Source organism: Callithrix jacchus, chromosome 7 (assembly GCF_049354715.1).
Source record: "Callithrix jacchus isolate 240 chromosome 7, calJac240_pri, whole genome shotgun sequence".
In the NCBI taxonomy this organism is placed as follows: domain Eukaryota; kingdom Metazoa; phylum Chordata; class Mammalia; order Primates; family Cebidae; genus Callithrix; species Callithrix jacchus.
The window spans coordinates 10,465,662-10,486,481 of NC_133508.1; the positions used below are offsets into that span (position 1 = coordinate 10,465,662).

Genomic DNA, 20,820 nt, shown 5'->3' on the forward strand with positions numbered 1-20,820 from the left:
ACTGAGGGACTATCACCTGGCTTTCCCTGCTGGGACCCCTCTCCCTGTGCAGATGCACTGAGGACCCCCTCCCTGTGGGGATGCACTGAGGACCCCCTCCCTGTGGGGATGCACTGAGGACCCCTCTCCCTGTGGGGATGCACTGAGGACCCCTTTCCCTGTGGGGATGAGTCGAGGACCCCCTCCTTGTGGGGATGCACTGAGGACCCCTCTTCCTGTGGGGATGCACTGAGGACCCCCTCCCTGTGGGGATGCACTGAGGACCCCCTCCCTGTGGGGATACACTGAGGACCCCTCTCCCTGTGGGGATGCACTGAGGACCCCTCTCCCTGTGGGGATGAGTCGAGGACCCTGTCTCCCTGCCGGGATGCCTCGAAGACTGGCTCAGGCTGCTATATCCTCTCCCCTTTCTCTTACTTTCTCTGCAAAATGCGGCACTCCTGAGAACCTGAAAGAGGAAACAGCAAAATCCAAAGATCTTCTTTCTGGGACTGAATGAAGACAGCTCTTTTCACTGAGGATTTTATATTTTAAAAAATCTCTCTGCATGCTGGCAGACTTGAAGAAATGTAAATCTTCTACTGACTTGATTCTCTAGTAGTAAAAAATTAAGCCCAACAGAGTTCGAAGATGCTTCTTAGACAGAGATAAGAAAGAGAAAGAGCTTGGCTAGTTTCACTGAGATGCAGCTAAGTCGTCATATTTCAGCTCCGTTTTCCTAATAATTAAGCCTAAAGATATAGATAGACTCAATTTTTGACTCTGTTTCAAAGTACATAAAATGTGTGGGAAAATGCATGTCTCAGAAAAGGTAAATATATCAGTGTTACAAATATTACTAATAAAAAATTCTAACAGCAGGGCATCCTTGCTGTTTAAATCAGGGTTAGGGTTAGGGTTAAATATCAGTTCTAAGTTACCCCGGGGTGGGCGCGAGCAGGAGAAGCTGCCAGCACATATGGTGTTCCCTTAGGAAGCTCTGGGTGAGCCGGTGTGGGTTTCCAGTGAGGGTTCACACCTGCGCACACACCTGACCTGCGGATGAGGGACCGACTCCTTTACTAGAAAATTGCAGGTATTCTGTTCACATCTTGTTTTCTTTTTAAGCTTGGATTACTAGACTCTGTCTATATCCATGATTAGAGGATGGTCCTAAATGCGTCCTTCAAACCCAGCAGTGGCCCCGTTATAATGAAGGCTTCTGTATTTTCCAGCCTCTGCTGCTCATTCTGACAGACGGTGGACCTTGAATGTGTAGAGTGTAATATCAGCTGTCAGGAGAGTGGCACGTTTCCTCTATTAGAGGCAAACTCAGATTCCCATTTTTATGAGCTTGCTTTTGGCTTGTGATTATTAGGGAGACAGTCTAATTGATCTATGTCCCCAATAGCCTTCTACGTGGGAGGAGTCAGAACTGCAGTCACACTGGTCATTGGCTGTTGCAGGTGGGGTTCTTCTGCAGCAGATGCTGAGTTTGAGATCCACGCCCTCGAGAGGCCAGTGGGGAGAGGAGGGCAGAGAGGAAGAGCAGCGAGGCTTTGCCAAGACTTAGCTCACTCCTGGGGAGCCTCCTCTGTGTGGCTGGGATGCTCATCACCTTGTGTGGGCTCCCCAGACACCCCTGTCCTGAGGGAGCTCATAACTTGAGGCTCCTGACAACCTCTCTCTGCAGCTGGACACAGTCCTTCCTGGAAGGGACCTTGGAGGCATGTCTTCACATCAACCACATGGGAAAACATGGTGCCCAGGTCCAGGCAGCCAGTGGTTCCCGTCACTCACGACAGCAACTATCTAAAGAGCAGGACACCACCCAAACCACTGTGGAGACTGCTCACCTTCCCCCAACCCTGACCAGGGCCCAGCCTCCTGCCAGACATCCCAGGTGATAAGAGGGGCAGGCAGGTATCTGCAGCATTGATTCCTCCCAGGATGCTTGCTTTCCTCTTGGGGGTCTCCTGCAGGTAATGAGGGACCTGGAGAAGCACTGTGGGCCCAGAGCTGCTGCTGCTGCCATTGCCATGGACCCACACCAGGGCGAAGTGCTGTGGCTCACAAGTCTGTCCTGCCTCAGATCGGGTCCCAGAGGCACCGCCTTCCTTGCCCCTGGCATGGCTGACCTTGGTGGAGGTGAAGATGCCGAAGTGCTGGGTACTGTAAATCGTACAGGCGTTGGGAGGAGGAGGGTCAAGGAGACGGGGTTCCATCAATGGAAAGGTGAACTTGGTCCTCCTTCTGGTGTGTTCATGTTTAATTTTTAAAGAGGAAATGGATGATACATTTGCTGAGCATCGACCACTTGTGTTTTTTTCTAGATACCTTACACAGTCTTGTTTGATCTTGACACAACAGTGAGATGAGGGAATCTGCTCAGGGCTGCAAGGATGGGAAGTAATAGGGTCGTGGCTTGAACCCCTGCTCTGCCGGCAGCTGGTCCCTCAGTCCTCTCCTGATACTACATCCTGTAGCAGGTGGGAGCTCCTGGACAGGCTGCAGGTGCACAGGCAGACGAGGCTCCCTCCTGGTGGCTTTGCTCCCTATCTGTGCATCCACAGGTGCTGAGCCATTGGGCTTTCTCCTCCCTTATTCACATGGCCACTTTGACCACATGTGGGACAGTTTTCTTTCACTCTCGTGATGAACAAAACCTTGTTTACGTGTAATTCTCTTCTCACTGCTTTCCTTCTCTAGCGACTCGGGGAGCTGTGAGTGAGCTGACGGCAGTAGGTGCAATCAGAGTCACAATTAGACAGTGATTCACATTATGTAAAATATTCATCACACCAATGGATGCAAAATGACACGCCGGCTGCCTGCAGTGATTGCTGCACGCTTCAGCCTCACTGGTTCGGCTGTAATCAGGGTCAGGCAAACGCCCTTCCAAGGTGTCATGATGGGCAATCTGACAAGCTGTGTGTGAGTGCATGCGTGTGTTGTGATGGAATTTGAACTCCTCCGGGCCCTGGTATCAGTGGGGAATTACCCATCTGCCTTCTTCCATGGTTTGATTCCAGGGTTCCAGCCCATTTTAACCCATGACTATGGGATTCATCTGGATGCAAACTTGGCCCTAATGGCCAGCTCATTCCCAGAGGGGCTGCCAGCTCGGACCTGCTTCTGCCTCTGTCCTCCCCACCCCATTAGACAGCACTGGCTGGCATCGCCCCCCATGGGGCCGCGTCCCAGGCTGATGAGCTGTGCCCGCCTCAGAGGAGAAAGTCCTGGTCCTGGTGCTGCACAAATAGCTTTATAACTTGCTATTAAAAATATACAGGACAAACAATCATTTATAGATTGAAATTCTCACTGCAGATTGAGTGTGTGCATCTGCATTTGCTATAAACTCAGCAGCTGTGCCTCAGGACTTTTTGGAGCTTTCTTTCTTTGTTCCCTCCCTCCCTTCTTTCCCTCCTTCCCTTCCCTCCCTTCCCTCCTTTCCTCTCCTTCCCCTCCCTTCCCCCTCCCTCCCTCCCTCTTTCCTTCCCCCGCTCCTTCCTTCCTTCCTTCCTTCCTTCCTTCCTTCCTTCCTTCCTTCCTTCCCTTTCCTCCTTTGTTTATTTTTTTTAAAAAAACTACAACTCAGACTGGGCGTATTGACTCACACCTGTGATTCCAGCACTTCGGGAGGCCAAGGCAGGTGGATCACAAGGTCAGGAGTTCAAGACCAGATTGGTCAAGATGGTGAAACCCCATCTCTACTAAAAATACAAAACAGTTGGGCATGGCTGCGGGTGCCTGTAATCCCAGCTACTCGGGAGGCTGAGTCAGGAGAATCGCTTGAACCCGGGAGGCGGAGGTTGCAGTGAGCCGAGATTGCACCACTATACTCTAGCCTGGGCAACAGAGGATGACTCTGTCTCAAAAAACAAACAAAAAACTACAACTTGATATACTTATTTTCAGAGACTGGAGGTTTTTTTTTCGAGACAGAGTTTCGCTCTTGTTACCCAGGTCGGAGTGCAATGGCGCGATCTCGGCTCACTGCAACCTCCGCCTCCTGGGTTCAGGCAATTCTCCTGCCTCAGCCTCCTGAACAGCTGGGATTACAGGCACGCGCCACCATGCCCAGCTAATTTTTGTATTTTTAGTAGAGACGGGGTTTCACCATGTTGACCAGGATGGTCTCGATCTCTTGACCTCGTGATCCACCCGCCTTGGCCTCCCAAAGTGCTGGGATTACAGGCTTGAGCCACCGCGCCCAGCCAGAGACTGGAGTTCTATTCTTTTTACTTCACGGAAAGCAGCAAACTCAATTGATTAGCGGCATAAAAAAAGAAATTTATTTTCATCAGAGAAAAGCTGTCTACTCACTGGCTAGACAAGTTAGGGATCCCAGGTGAGGCTGGAAAATCCACCTTTACATGAAACCACTCTAAGTGAGTATTAGAGATCTTTTAGTAAAACTTCCTTCGGAATTGTATGTAATTTGGAAAGAAAATACAAAGAATGTTGAATGTTTACTTGGGCATATGTAGCACCTCAAAGCCTTCAAAACGGACATTAGCAAAAGCAAACAGTTCGTGGCAGTTTACAGGCACCCAAATCGCTAGAGGCGTGAAAGGAATTGTGGGAACAGAAAGCCCCACCCCGTGTTTCTGTTGGACTCAGGGCGCTATACCGTATTTCACGAAAGTAGATTTGACTTCCAGAACTAAACGGAAACTCACATATATACATACTTTTTCTCTATTTTTTTCACCAAGATTTCAGTTTTAAAATGCCACCATATTTTTTCTATGTCTAGTTGGGAAAGATGACTTGTCTCAAAGTTCTGTGTTTTTAAATAAGACGCCGAGGCTTGGGTCCCAAAGGTTTAAGATGATTCTATAGGCAACAACTGTGGGCTTGTTTTGAAAAGACAGAACGTAGCGTTACTTTCTCTCAGTGAGGTTATTGGTCCCAAGTGCTGAGTTCGCACGAACGAGCAATTTAGCCTTCTTCTAGAATGAATCTTACTAATTGTGCATGAAAATGAAGTCTGGGCTCTGAACCGTTCAATGCAGGAAGGAGAAAGTCAAGATTTTCAGCAATTGAGACAGAAGCTCAGCCAGGGCTCGTCTTGAGGGAGTTTGAAGAGTGTCTGGTAAATGCTAATCTGTGTAGTGAAATCAAAGGAAATCTTAGGAAATCTGTTACCCATTAAACGTTTTCTTTCTTTATTTAGGTGAAGCATTAACAAGTCAATAGGCTTAACATAGATATTTGGAATATGAGAACGGTCACGTTAAAAAAATATAGCTTTCACTTATTCATTAAAAGGTTTGATAGATAATTATTGTGTCTACCATGCCGTGGGCACTGACTTAGAGGCCTGTGCATATTGGTGAACCTTTAGACACGGTCACTGCTCTTACGGGGCTTGGATTTTAGTGGGAAAGACATGTACTAAATAAACACACCCAGTAAACATGGGGTGCGGCATTTTTCAGAATAGCAGAGTTACAGAATCAACCTAAGTGTCCATCAATGAGCACAGAGATAAAAAGTGAATAGATGCAAATGTGGTATATAAACCCAATAAAATATTACGCAGCCATAAAAAGAGTGAAGTCCTACCATTTGTGCAAGATGGATGAAACCAGAGGGCGTTATGTTAATAAGCCAGGCACAGAAAGACGAATGCGGCCTCTTCTCATTTATGTGCAGAAGCAAGAGGAGTTGATCTCATGGAGGTAGAGAGTAGAATGTTGGTTATCAGAGGGCTAGAGACAGCTTGGTTTATTCGCAATGCAGTTTGGATGTGTGTTCCTGCCCGAATCTCGTGGTGACTTGTAATCACCAGTGTTGGAGGTGGGGCCTCATGAGCGGTCACTGGATTATTGGGGCAAATTCTCATGAGTGCTTTGGCACCATCCCCTTGGTGCTGTCCCCACAATGGTGAGTTCTTTTGAGCTCTGGTCATTTAAAAGTGAGTGGCACCTTCCCTTCCTTCCTCCCTCCCTCCCTTCTTCCCTTCCTTCCTTTTTTTCTTTTGATGGAGTCTTGCTCTGTCACCCAGGCTGGAATGTAGTGGCATGATCTTGGCTCACTGTAACCTCCATCTCCCTGGTTCAAGTGATGCCCCTGCTCAGCCTCCTGAATAGCTGGGACTCCAGGCATGTACCCCCACGCCTGGCTAATTATATTTTAGTAGGGACAGGATTTCACCTTGGCCGGGAATGGTCTCAATCTTCTGACCTCATGATCCATCTGCCTTGGCTATCCAAAGTGCTGGGATTATAGGCATGAGCCACTATGCCTGCCCGCTCCTGCTTTTTTCATGTGATGTGCCTGTGCCCCCTTTACCTTCTGCCATGATTGTAAATTTCCTGAGGCCTCCCCAGAAGCTGAGCAGATGCCAGCATCATGCTTTCTAGACAGCCTGCAGAATCACGAGCCAATGAAACCTCTTTTCTTTATCAATTACTCAGTCTCAGGTTATTTCTTTATAGCAATGCAAAAATGGCCCAATACAATTGGTATAAAGATACAGTTAGAAGGAATAATTTTTACTATATTTTTTAGCACAGTAGGGTGATAATATATTGTGAACAATAATTTATTGTATATTTCACGATAGCTAGAAGAAAAGATTTAAAACATTCCCAATGCAAAGAAATAATAAGTATTTGAGATGATGAATATTCCAATTAACCTCTTTGATGATTGTGCATTATAGGCATGCATCAAAGTATGACACGTACTCCATAACTGTGTCCAATTATTATGTATCAATATAATATTTCTTTTTTGAGATGGTGTCTTGCTCTGTCACCCAGGCTGGAGTGCAGCAATGCAATTTCTCTCACTACAACCTCTGCCTCCTGGGTTCAAGTCATTCTGGTGCCTCAGCCACCTCAGTATCTGCATGCCAGGACACCCAGCTAATTTTTGTATGTTTTGTAGAGACAGGTTTTTGCCATGTTGGCTAGGCTGGTCTTGGACTCCTGGCCTCAGGTGAGCCTCCTGCCTCAGCCTCCCAAAGTGCTGGAATTAGAGACATGAGCCACTGCACCCAGTTTAATAGAAAAATTTTAAAAGTAGAAAAGAAGGCACCTCAACTGGGAGTAAAGGAAAGGTGTGGTGTTTGGATGGGACTGGGAGTAGGTGGCCTGGGGGTGGAAGTCACATGCTGTACTTGAAAACAAAATATAAACAGTGCCCAGGTATATAATCTCCAGATGAAATGCCCCACAATAGTGTGGAGGACAGGCTCAAAGTGAACTAACTGCTGTTGGTGAGATAAAAATGCAGTGGTGGGTCCTTAGGGGCTCCACAGACCTTCCCCTCACCCCCTCAGTGTCTGCTCGTAGCTGTGTGGGGCTCTCTTCCACCAGCAGCTCCTTCTCTAACTTTAGCCACACGCTAGTCATCCAACCAGGGGCCTCCGAAAATCCAGGAGCATAAAAACGAGCGGAATTCCTGAGAATCAAAGATGGCACATGGCTCTGCTTGGGCTGCCATGGGCAGTTTTGCGAAGAACAGAGACGTATTTCTCATAGTCCTGGAGTCTGGAGGTCCAAGATTCAGGTGTGTTCAGAGCTGGCTCCTCCTAAGGCCTCTCTGCTTGGCTTTCAGATGGCATCTTCTCTTGTGTCCTCGCAGGGGTGCCCCTCCATGGGTGTCTGTGTCCTGATTTCTTCTTCGTACGAGGACACAAGTCCTAATGACTTGTCTTACCGTAATCACCCCTTTAAAAGCCCTGTCTGCACATACAGACACATTTTGAGGTGCTGGGTTAGGTTTGTAGCCTGGGAGTCTTGGGAGATGCAATTCAACCTGAAGCAGATGGGGTCTCATGACCTGTCACCCAAGCTCATGCCAGAGCCCCATGAGGGAGCCTCGGATCCCCCTTTGATATGGTTTGGCTGTGTCCCCACCCAAATCTCATATTAAATTCCCATGTGTTGTGGGGGGGGGGAGTGATAATAATTTGACAGTAGACAACTGCTGCTGGGAAGGGGTGAGGGGACCCCAGACCTCCAAAGGTTGGAGGGTCCTGGGTCCTGGGCAGAGCAGGCAGCCCCACCTGTGAGACACCCCTGAGGACAGGTCAGGAGTTGGAAAACGTGGAATCACATGCAGATTCTGGTTGGGGAGAGAGGGAGTTGTCGAATGAGCTTTGAAATATTTCCATCAGAATTCTTGCAGGACCCTCAGTGTTGATGGGGACGAGTGGCTTCTCCCTGTGCCTGGCTTCTCCCGGGCTCTGACTCTGGGAGCCTGGCCTGGCCCCTGGCCTGGGGCTGCTGCTTTGGTCCTTGCTGGCAGCAGGTAGAAGGTGGGAGAGGGAGAGGAGGTGTCTCCCCTCCTCAACCACTACTCATGCCTATCCAGGTCAGCAGCCCCTCCTCAGCCATTGGTGTGTGTGGAGGATGCGATTCTCACTTCCTTTGGGCCCTGCCCACCCATCTCCAAAGAATCTGGTCAGTGACTCCTTTTAATCACCTCTTTGCCTGTGACAGCGTTTTCTGGGGCACGCTGGCTGATGGAAGGAGAAACCTGGCTATCTGTGTAACTTGTTAAAGTGAAGTGAGCAATTCTCACCGACACGTATCCACAAGTCACAGCTTTGCAATTGGAGTGACTTTAAGCTCATCTAACCAAACCTTCCATTACAGATGAGGGCACCCAGAGTCGTAGGATGGAAATGAGTTGCTCCCATCTGGGACAGCCAAGCTGAGACTCAAGCAAAACGTCTAGCCAAGCACACTCTATCCTCCCACAGAAGGAAGGCCCAGCCGGCATGGCTCACCTCCACTACCCTAGATCTCCCCCATCCTCAGAGGGGAGTCTTCGGGTCAGTCACAGGACAACTCCTGGGATGCATAAGAACAAATGTTTTCCAGCACAGTCCTTTCCTGGGGTCTGCATTTTCCCTCTGGGATGCTTGGAAGTTGAATGGGTCAGGTGGTCCAAGTTCTCCCCAGTATATCTCAGGGGCCACTGACACACAACGAAATGTTCGCTTGCTGTTTGACTTTGATGGATGCAAGTTTGTTCTGAATGAGCCTGACATTCATTAGCATGTAAACATATGTTTCTGGTGGCGGCTTGCAGGGCACGTGCTGATGGGTCTTGTGGGCTGTCCCCGCCGGACACCACCAGGCTGCCTGGGTCTGTGCTGCTTCTGGCTAAGGCTCCAGATGTTGTTTTTCTTGCACTATGAAGTCTACATTTTAGCTACAGGGTCATTTCTTTCCCCACAAAATAAACACAGACAAATCTGTGAAAAGAACTTCAGCTTATGCACCAGTCCACTGGAGGGAGACTCATAGAATGTCACCTGCTCAGAGGTCTGCCTGGAGTCCTGGCAGCTCTCTCTGTCCTGTGGCTCAGAAACTCCGTGGGGCTGAATTACACTTTTGATCCCAGGCTGGCTCAAGATTTCCCCACAAGTGATGCTGTGGATGCGTCCGATGCCTTTAGGGATATCGGCATAGGAACAGCTCAGAGAATAACACACATCATGCTGAAATACTTTGAGCTGAGGCAATTGAGAAGCGCTCTGGCCTTCCCTCTCTTTTCTGAAAAGCACAGAACATAATCATATTATACAAAGGCAAAAGTGCCCTTCTTCCCCTCTCTGCCAGGAAGGATGCAGGTCAATCTCTGCAGACAACTTTAGACTCTTATCATTCAGGAGACAGCACCAGAGGAATACACACAAAACAACTCTCATTTATTGGCCTTGCCACAGTTGCTGCCCCTAGTGACCCAAAGTCCTTTTAGTTTGCCTTGGCACTTCTCTAAACATTTATGATTCTTGTTGAAGATGTTACATAAACAAAAGTGCTGAGCTGTCTCTTTGAGCTCCCCTTATTCCCTGTGTATCTCCCATGTATATATGAAGCTAAGGTGGCTGGAAGAAAAAAATTACATTTTTCTCCCCTGAAGTAGTATTATACTAGCAATAGAGTTCTTTTTTTGTAGATTTCTGTTGAATTCACACAACACACACACACACACACACACACACACACACACACAGAGCAAAGTAAAAAGAAAGAAGTATGGGGAGTCCTGATGAAATTTTAGGTCACAGAGACACTTAAACATGTTGGAAAGTTGTCTTTAACCATTAATTTTTTTCCCATGTTTATTTTCATATTTTTTGAAGTTTTTTTTCTTCTGAGATATCATTTCTAGTTTATTTTCTCTACATTTTCTTGGAAGTCCAAGAGCGTATGCTGGTTAACGGTGTGCCCGATGTTAACTGTCCTTGTCAGTGAGGAAATGTGGCGATAGAGAGGGACATGGGAGTCACACCACACAGGGACAGAAACACAAACGTGAAGTAAATAAAAACACCTGAAAACCCAGCATTTCTGGAACTCTCCCCCACTCCTGTGCCGATATTCATCCTTCCGCCCCCCCTCCGTTCTGCCCTTCTTTTCTCACACTGTAGGGTCTGCTTTGGAGATCTTATCCACTTTCCTTCTTCCAAAGTCAACTTCTAGCTTTGGTTGAAACCGCAGAACCGTTTACTCATTCAACAAATACACACTGAGAATACCATGGTTTGCAGAAATGAACATGGCCCCTGCTCTCGCGAACTTGTGGTCTGATGGGGAGACTGGGGGGCACTGATGTAACAGTCATTCTAATAGGTTTCTGATTAAGAATTGAGGAACATGCACCAAAGAAAGGAAAGAGGGATCCTATAAATGTATGCTGTAAAGGATTTGATGTATCTTGGGATGAGGGGGAGAAAACAGATGCATTATGGAAGGGATGATTCACTTGCAGTCTGGAGAGAAGCAGAGGTTGATTGTTGAGGGTGCATAGTGTGGGGACACCAGGGTCTAAACAGAGAAGGGGGTGCATGCAGAACGCCTCTTGCAGCAGGAATCAGACATGTGCAAGGAAGTCAGCAAGGGAGAAAGTGGCACAAGGTGAGAATGAAGGAAAGCAGGTAGGGGCTGGGAGATTATGGTAGGTGCTTTATTCTCTTAATAACAGCAACGGGATGCTGCTGAAAGGTCTTGAGGGAGGTGGGGAAATGGGTATGACATAACTTTGTGTTTGTAAAATTGTCACAGTGTCTTACCAAACTAAATATACTCTTTATATTTTTATTTTACTTTAAATTCTGGTATACATGTGCAGAATGTGCAGGTTTGTTACACAGGTATACATGTGCTGTGGTGGTTTGCTGCACCTATTAACCTGTCATCTAGGTTTTAAGCCCCACATGCATTAGGTGTTTGTCCTAATGCTCTCCTTCCCTTGCCCCCACCCCTCTACAGGGCCCAGTGTGTGATGTTCCCCTCCCTGTGTCCATGTGTTCTCATTGTTCAACTCCCACTTATGAGTGAGAACATGCGGTGTTTGGTTTTGTGTTCCTGCGTTAGTGTGCTGAGGATGATGGTTTCCAGCTTCATCTATGTTCCTGCAAAGGACACGAATTCATTCTTTTTTTATAGCTGCATAGAATTCCATGGTGTATATGTGCCACATTTTCTTTATCCAATCTATCATTGATGGGCACTGGATATACTCTTCACATACGATCCTGCAATTGCACTCTTTGGTATTTATCCAAAGGAGTCGAAAACTTGTGTTCACACAAAAACCTGCACATGGATGTTTATAGCAGCTTTATTCATAATTTCTAAAACTTGGAGGTAACTGAGAAGCCAAGATGTTCTTCAGTAGGTGAGTGAATAATCTGTGGTATGTCCAGACAATGGAATATTAATTAGCTCTGAAAAGAACTGAGCTGTCAAGCCACGAATAGACATGAAGGAACGTTACACACACTACTACAGGAAAGAGGCTCATCAGAAAAGGCTACAGACTGTAGGCTTGCAACTAAAGAACACCCAGAAAAAGGCTAAACTATAGGGGGACAATATCAGTGGTTTCCAGGTGTTCGGAAGAGGGAGAGATGATCAGGTGGAACATGGAGGATTTTTAGGATTTTAGGGAAACTGCTCTGTATGATGCTATCATAGTGAATATATGTCATTACCCATTTGCTCAAACCCATAAAACCAGCACCAAGTGTGAGACCTCATGTAAACTGTGGATTCTGGGTGACAATGATATGTCAACATAGGTTCTTCAATTGTTACAAATGCACCCTCTGGGCAGGAGTGTTGTTACTGGGGGAGGCTGTGCCTGTGGGGGCAGGGAGGGCATATAGAAGGACTTTCTCTACCTTACCCTCAATGTTTCTGTAAACCCAAGTATGTAGTGTGTGTGTGTGTGTATATATATTAAAAGACTTTTACAAAAATCAAATGAGAAAATGATCCCACTGGGTGCTTCAGGCCAAAACAGAGGAACAAGGGCTGGATTTACCATCCCACCAAATGGCTTTTTTCTCCCTTCTTGTCAGCCTCGTTTCAGAGTCTAGCCAGTGCAATAAGGCAAGTTGAAATATATAAAACACACCTTTATTAAAAATTAAGATGTAAAACTATCCATATTTGCAAGTGACATGATCACTTATGAGGAAAATCTTCTGAAATCACAAAAAGCCACTAAAACTAATAATAATAAATTACTTACTGATAAGTGAGTTTGGAATGTTTGCAAGATACAAGATCAACACACAAGCAATAACTGTCTTTTTATACACTGGCAAGAAATAATTGGAAATGGAAATTTATGAAGTGATATTATTTATAGCACGTCAGAAAATGAAATACTTAAGACTAAATCTGACAAAAGAGGTATAAGATGTATACACTGAAAAGCAGGCAGTGATGCTGAGAGAAATTAAAGCACTAAATAAATGAAGTGATATACTATGTTCATGGATTGGCAGGCTCAATCTTGTTAAGATGTCAATTCTGCTCTTGTGGATCTACAGATTTAATGAAATGCCAATAAAAATCCAAAGATGATTTTATTTTTCAGTAGAAATGGACAAGCAGATTTTAAAATGTGTCTGGAGATTCAAAGAACCCAAAAGAACTAGGACAACTTGGAAAAAAAAAGTTGGAGGACTTGCTTTAACTATCAAGATAGTGTGGTATTGGTATAATGAGAGAAAACTGGGTTAATGAAACCTTCTAGAGGGTCTAGTAATAATCTCACAAACGTGTTACATATATGCAGTTGACTTTGAATAAAGGTTAACAGACATTGAATTAGAGAAAGGACAGTAATAATGATAGAACAACAAAATACCATTTGCCAAAAAAATAGAAAAGAACTGCTAGATACCTTCACATTGCTGGTGTCACTCGTGGAATTCAATCCACATTTCGCATGTGTCAAAGTTGAAGAGATCTCTTCATTCTTTTTTCCCCATTCACTCCACAGAGACGCTGATGTCCTTCACTGGAATTTGGAAGTTTGCTATTCTTTGTGAACGAATCTTAGATACTATTTATGCAAGAAGTGATGAGACTGTAACTTGCAAATACTGCTCTAAACCTTGAAACCACATCTTCCCCTCTTTCTCCACTTACCGTTTCCCGTCAGTTTTCCATTTCTTCTTTCTCCTTCATGTTTACACTGCATTCCTTTTAGTTCAGGTTCTTCTTACCCCAGCTGATCTCTTGATGTGGTCACCTGAAAGTCCTTCCTGTCCCAGCCTCCTAGAATCTTTCCTTTGTGACCCTGCAGAACTGCCCTCCAGACCCGCAGGTCTGACCTTGGAATCAAGGATCTCAAAGCTGAATGGGATGTGAGGGATTCAGAGTTCAAAATATTTGCACTGCTGGCAGAATCACCTGAATCACTCAATATGATGTTCCCTTCTCCGGTGGTATTTTCCTGTCTCCATCTCCCTACTTCTGGTCAGCCATTTCTCACTCATGACACCTAATCCTTCATTCACATCACATTATTGTTTTGCTCTACACACACTAATTTGTTTTCCGAGTGTTTTTTTTTTTTTTTTTTTTTGTTACATTGCTCCCTCTGCTGGAAATACCATTTTCCAAGATCTGACTATAGAATTTGCACACATTCCTCAGAATGACTCAAATATCACATATTCTACCAAATGGCTGCAGATTCTGTCACCACCTCTTCCATCCTATGGCAACCTGGAGAGTGTTCTCCTCTCAGCCGATAGCATTTATTGTGGTCCTTTCTGATCTCAACAATATTTAGGATGGAGAACTGTGAAGCAGATTTTCCTCCCGGGGTGAGAATTGTCTTAGTTTAGCAAATCTCCTTGGATCTCCATTCTGGTTGCAGAACAGCAGCCCATAGGGCATGGTGGGGAGAGACAAGAAAGGAAACCAGGCTGTGTTGCATGGAGGCAGACAGGTGCTCACTCCAGTGTTGGGAGTTGAGCCCACTAGGGAGGAGAAGCCATAAAGATAAAGGCGAAGCATAAAAAGTGATGCATAGTAACAAGACCGTCTGAGGAGAAGAGGCAATCAGCAACCTTCTCCAGGGTGGGATGGGTGATGAACCTTTAAGAACAAGGGTGTCTATTCCCTTCTTTATGATGCTCTACCATGATTTAATGAGCCCGCCCAGTGTACTGTATTTAGTATTTGGCATGAGTAGATTGAGGGGATTTCTAGTAATCAGATCTGGCTGTTATCATCAGGTTAATGTAGAATAGGAAGAAGGAAGAATCCCAAGAGATACCTAGGAAGGGAAATATGTGAAATCAGAAGAAGTTTGGAGTAAGTTTATCCTTCAAACAAAGTCCAGTTTCCAAAGGACATCCTGAGGGCTGCGGGGTCTTCCTCACCTGAAGATGGGGGATTCCAGATGATGTTAATTGAATCTCGCAGGATGGGGTAGAAGCTATTGTAACTCATCTAAAATGGGATGAGTTACAATATCTTCTAACAGGAGGAAGTAAATAAGAGGTTATGTACACTGTCTCTAGTCATCACAATTTTGTCAAGATTGCTATTTTTGCTTCCATGTCATAGGTGGAGAGCCTGATGCTTGTGGAAATGATTTGCTCAGGGTCTCGCTGTCAGAAGTGGCAGAAAAGATTCCAACCTGTTTTGAATGCTGCATACTGAGCTGACTCTCATCCGTGCCATCATACCTACTTTTGGATTTCAATCCTCCTGAAGGCAGGAAACATATTCCATCTGCTTTTATATACTCCATAACACTAGTGAGCAAGCTTTGCTCAACGTAACATTGAATATTTTGCTAAATCTAGGTGAAAAAGAAGTACAGATTTAACACCATCAAAAGTCAATATTCGAGAAAGAGAGACAGATTTAGCATTAGCTGTACCAATCAAATCAATGTTAACATGCACTTATTCTCTGCATGGGAGTAAGACACCAAACACAATTGAAAAAATGAGCCAAGTATAAAAAATGTGTCACAAAGGGATGGATTTAGACAGACAGAAGAGCAGTGAAGTAGGTTATAAAATGCTCAGCATAATCCATTTTAATGAATTATTAGCTGAAACATGCAAAGCGTTTAGGATTTCTGGGAGACGTGTACAAACATACCAAATGTTTGTCTGACATTTTCTTCCCTGCTTCTGTCTTTCTCCAGGGCTGGAGATGCTGTTGACTGATGGCCTTGGGAGGAGAGGTTGCAGCTGAGCCCACACTCTCAAAATCCTCCAGACTGTTTCTACTTTTGTAGACTAATTTTCTGTTAACCCAAAATCCCTCAGACTTACTCAACCAGTACAGCAGTCATTGGCCGGAGTTCAATTTTCTGGTTCGAAGGAATGTGAGTTCTACCTGCCAGTACTGATTGTTAACAGTTATGGCTTCATACGTAGAGGAGGTGTGTCTTTGCTCACTACAGAACAGTGCTGGGGCTTTGAATGGGGTATTTCATTGGTCACCTCCTGGTCACCCTTCTGCTCACCAAGAGCAGACACAGTCCTCAGCCCCTTACAGCTACAAGCACATTTAACTCTCACGTAGCCCTTTCAGATAGACACTGCTATGATGCCCATTTGACAGACATGAGAGGCAAAGGGCATAGAGGTAAACTGTCAGAGATTGCAGAGTTGGCCAGGGAGCTGAGACTTGCACGCGGCCAGCCTGGCTCCAAAGTCCACTACCCTCCTCCTGTATAGCAAGTGTGACCTACAGGAATCCCCACCCAAGCAGGCAGGCGCTGCAGGTAGCTCCACACACTTCATACGATTTAAGCTTGGAGGAAGATTAGTTTTCATTCTGGTTTTCAGTTCAGTTAAAACTCTGTGTTTATCATCACAAGGATGCATGACCCAGAAAGTGAGGTCATGTGCCGTTGCCTTCTGCAGCCATGGTTTTCTACGTTTTGGACCCATTTTCCTGCCTACTTGCCCTGTTGGGATGTGAAGGATATGTGTGTTATTTCTTCTATGAAATGCAGGTGAGCAGGCGGCTGGCAAGGTGGGTGATTGGACAAGGTTTCCTGACAGCTGTGAGCTCAGGGGAGACCCAGGATGGCTCACAGTTGTTTTTCCTGGACAAGCCTCCTCTAGTGTCTAGCGTGGGTCCCTATCGCCAGCGCCAGGTGGTGTCACAGCTTTCAGCACCCGAGAGCGACAGCCAGCCAGGGCAGCTTCTCTCTGTCCAGCTCCCCTCCGCACCCCAGCCCGCTTCTTTAGTGAGAGAATTTCTCTGACTCTTGGGATTCTGCAATCAGAAGAGTGATCATTACAATTTTCATTTTGAGTATTGTGGCCCTGCTGGGCTGCAGTGCAGCAGGCCCTTTCGGGGAGATTGGCAGAGATGCTGATGGCAAGAGCATCAGGATGGAGGGAGCAGGCAGCACTCATGAGAGGCAGCTCTGAGCTGCCCTGGGGAGGGAGCGATGGAAACATGGGTCTGCTCTTCACATGGCTGCAGACCCTCCTGTGTCCTTCGTGGAAACTGTGGAGGTGGCACTGGCACTGGCCCTCAACGGGGTGTGAGCACAGATAGCAAGAGAACATCTGCCCTCCCACCCCCATCTCTCCAGTCGGATCCTCCTTCGAATGAACGCAGCAACCTTCCCCATTCTGCTGATGCTGCAACAAGGGGCTGGAAAAGCACATGCCTGTCTTCTTCAGTCTTATTATTTGTTACCTTTTAGTTTGGGATACTTTGGCTTGAAACTTGGCTGCCCCAGCACAAGAGGTGGGCTGAGGATTTTATTAGCCTTCTAGATTCTCCAGGAGGGCAGCTTGAAAATAAGCTAGGCTTTCTCTTCTCTCTCTGTCTCTTCTTTCTGTCCTGGTTTCTCTCTCTCGTCTCTCTCTGTCCCTCTCTCTTCTCTCTGTCTGTTCCCTTTTCCTTTCTTCCCCACTCTGCCTCCCTTCCTCCTTTGCTATTGCTGCAAAGAATATTCTTGTTGAATTTGCTTCTTTATACCTTCTGCCTTTCCTTAGAATATGTTCCCAAAAGTCTATTCATTGTGAAAAGCAAGCGGCTTTAGATGTTTCCCAGATCTAACAGGCGAGGGCTTTTCACAGACAGGGCTTCGTTTTCGACTTTCATCAAGAAGCCCCCGCTTCCTGCTCCTCATGCTGCAGTCACACTCAGGAGGTCCATGGAGAGCAGAGGCCTTGGGGCTACACTAAGGGGTGTCTTTTTTCCAATGTCCAGAAGATATATTTTTGGGGGGCAGTTGAAGTGGGAAAGTGACATCATCACTCCATGTATGGCATAGGTTGGTCAAGTCCACAGTGTGCACCAGCCCCCAGGATGGTGCTGGGTGGGGGTGAAGGGCTTCAGTTACTGTGGGTGGGTTGGGCTGGGGCTACCTGGCTCTGGGGACAGGTGCATCAGCTCTTGAAGTCCAGGTAGCACCTGTCTCAGGCTGCACAGCACTCCTCACCACGTCCGTTCCTGAAGAAAAGGCCCCAGGAGTCTCTGACGTGAAGAATGCTCTTCTATTTTAAACTCAGCCCCCATTAGGGCTCTGCCCTTGCTATGCTCCAGCCCGCCAACTGTGAAGTCCCCGGGGCCTCTGGCCAGTCACCTGCCGAAGCCTCGCTCTCCAGGATCTCTGTAAAGAGGCACCCTACTCTAATGCGTGCTTTCCGGGAATATTTGCTCTTGAGATGGCTGAGAATAAAAACCCATTTCTAACAGGGTCCTTGCAGGTGGGTGGCCCCAGGGCAGGTAATTTTGGGAAGGTGGGGATGGCCCTGTGCATCCCAACTTTACTTCTGACCCTCCGCAAAAACACTTTTAAGAAGATGAATTGTGGCGGGTAGCCCCAGGTGGAATTTTCTTCTGAGCGTGAAAATCTGTTTGTAGGTTTCCTGTGCTAGTGGGAGCTGTGGTTGCCTTTCACGATCTTGTGGGGACCGGGGCTGCCCTTCTGTGTCCTGGCAGTGTGGGGTCTGTTCTCTAAAACAGATTAATGTCCTTTCATCTCTTTCTGCTTCCACCGCAGTTTTCCAGAAAAGTATGTCATTTTCTCTGCTATCCCTATTAGTCTTTTCAATAAAACGCCTGTGAGTATTCCATAAACGGAATTTAACAGCGTCCAGGGGAATTTCTGCTGTCCAGCCATCTTTTCTCTTTTCTTTAATGAGTGTGTGGTGCGATGGTGTTGGGGTCATGCTTCCTCTTCCCCCAGACTGAGAGGAGCCCTGCTCTGATGCACGTTTGGGACTGGAGCATCCTAGAGTGCTTGGAGTAGGTGGCTGGTCCATCCATCTCAGGAACACTGAACTTTTCTTAAGGGTTTAACATATTTTCTTTTTCGCTAAAAGTTCCTGTGGCATCTAAAACCTGGGTTTGTTTCTGTCAGTCATGCTTTGGAAATTTGCTTAAGGGTTTCATTTGTTTTCTTCCATCTCTCCATAATGAGAACTTCTGTCTGATTTTCCACCATTTCGGCTCTGTCGCTATAGGAGATAAGACTCTCACTCAGGTCAGTCTTAGTGGATTTGAAGCTCAGTATCTGCTTCTGAAGCCGGGAGTTAAGAGTTCCCGAGTCCATCGTTTTCTTTCAACACTTGTCCAGTGAATTTATGGGCAACAAACCAACTTCATTATGTTCCTTGGTTGTCTCCACATATGGTCAAAGGCATCATGTATGTATGAACACATACGGTCAAAGGCATTATGTATGTATGAACACATACGGTCAAAGGCATCATGTATGTATGAACACATACGGTCAAAGGCATCATGTATGTATGAACACATATGGCCAAAGGCATCATGTATATATGAACACATATGGTCAAAGGCATCATGTATGTGTGAACAATACGGTCAAAGGTATCATGTAGGTATGAACACATATGGTCAAAGGCATCATGTATGTATGAACACATATGGTCAAAGGTATCATGTAGGTATGAACACATATGGTCAAAGGCATCATGTATGTATGAACAATACGGTCAAAGGTATCATGTAGGTATGAACACATATGGTCAAAGGCATCATGTAGGTATGAACACATATGGTCAAAGGCATCATGTATGTATGAACACATATGGTCAAAGGCATCATGCATGTATGAACACATATGGTCAAAGGCATCATGTATGTATGAACACATATGGTCAAAGGCATCATGTATGGATGAACACATATGGTCAAAGGCATTATGTATGTATGAACACATATGGTCAAATGCATCATGTATGTATGAACAATATGGTCAAAGGTATCATGTATGTATCAACACACAAAGGCATGTATGTATGAACAATACGGTCAGAGGTATCATGTATGTATGAACACATGGTCAAAGGCATGTATGTATGAACACATATGGTCAAAGGTATCATGTATGTATGAGCAAATTTGAGAAGAATCTTCTCTTTGTTCCTAACTTCTGTTTCTTCATTTTTCCATTTCAAGGTCCGGTGGCATCCCTTCTCTAGCGGCTGGTGAGTTTCCGTGTATCTCAGATCACACTAGATTTTGGGCTTATTTTTCTCCCCATCTTCTTACGTTACTGTAGTCAATTTACAAATGTGACTCAGCATAAACGTTTTCCTTTTTCTGCACTTTAGGATCCCTTCACCAGAATTTTCCTGCAAAAATTTTTCACATGGATTTCCACGGGCTCAGAGTTTTTAAATTTTCTTTATTTCTGTGTTCTTTATGTTATTTTATTTTTATTTACCTTCTATTTTATCTTTCAATTTATGTTCTTTGTTTTATGTAACTCAGGGTCTCTTATCATTTTGTCCCTCCCGCAGCATGCTGACACTTCGCTTCCTGCATGGACCACTGGGCTCCTGGGTGTCTGGAAGGAGTCCACTGAATTTCCATGCAAACCTGGTGTCTGCTGATGGGCCTGGTCTGAGAAGGGTTCCTGGGATGGAGGACAAGGCTTTGGCACCCAGGAGCTCTGAACCCGATGTTAGTAGTTTGGCCAGCTCATCCTGGACATTGGCTAATGTCTCATGCATGGAGTGTGCTGGCCTGAAGGCCAAAGCTGGCCAGGGCAGGAAGTCGGCCCGAAAGGTCGGTGCCAGTTAACGATACAACACATAGCAGAGGCCTGAGGATTCAGCGGGCTTGGCTAAAACCCTCGTTTGGCCTGCTTGCTATTTCTCTTTTATCCTGCTGACCAAGAGCTGTGTGACACCCTTGGACAGCAGTCACATATTTTCTTTTCATGTAAAAATAGTAAGCTGAAATTTCATACAGAAAATGAGAATTATATGTACATTAATCTTTATGCCTACAAGATACTGTGACAAACGAAAAGAGAAACCAAAATAAAATATACATTTTCTGGGAAGGAAAATTTTATGTTTAGTGGGCATGCTGTTAAAATATTTATCATTTACAATCAGTTTTAAGGGAGATAGAATCTGCAATAACGTTTTTGAGGACAACAGTGGAGGCTACTTCTGTATCTGATTTAGAAATAGACACCAGAGTTCATCCCTCCTGAGTCAATGGGTGTTTTGAATGCCTTTTTAGAGCACTCTAAGATATATAAATGACACAGTCTCAACCATTTGGTAGATTCAGCATCTCTCCT

The 20,820-nt window shown here is 45.7% G+C and overlaps 1 long non-coding RNA gene across 1 annotated transcript; it reads left to right on the forward strand.

The window, feature by feature from the left end:
- The first annotated feature begins 15,418 nt into the window (after positions 1 to 15,418).
- On the forward strand, positions 15,419 to 20,580 carry LOC118155253 (uncharacterized). Its single transcript, XR_004745481.3, has 3 exons — positions 15,419 to 15,606; positions 19,683 to 19,711; positions 20,027 to 20,580. It is a non-coding gene; the product is annotated as an uncharacterized LOC118155253 (long non-coding RNA).
- The last annotated feature ends 240 nt before the right edge of the window (positions 20,581 to 20,820 follow it).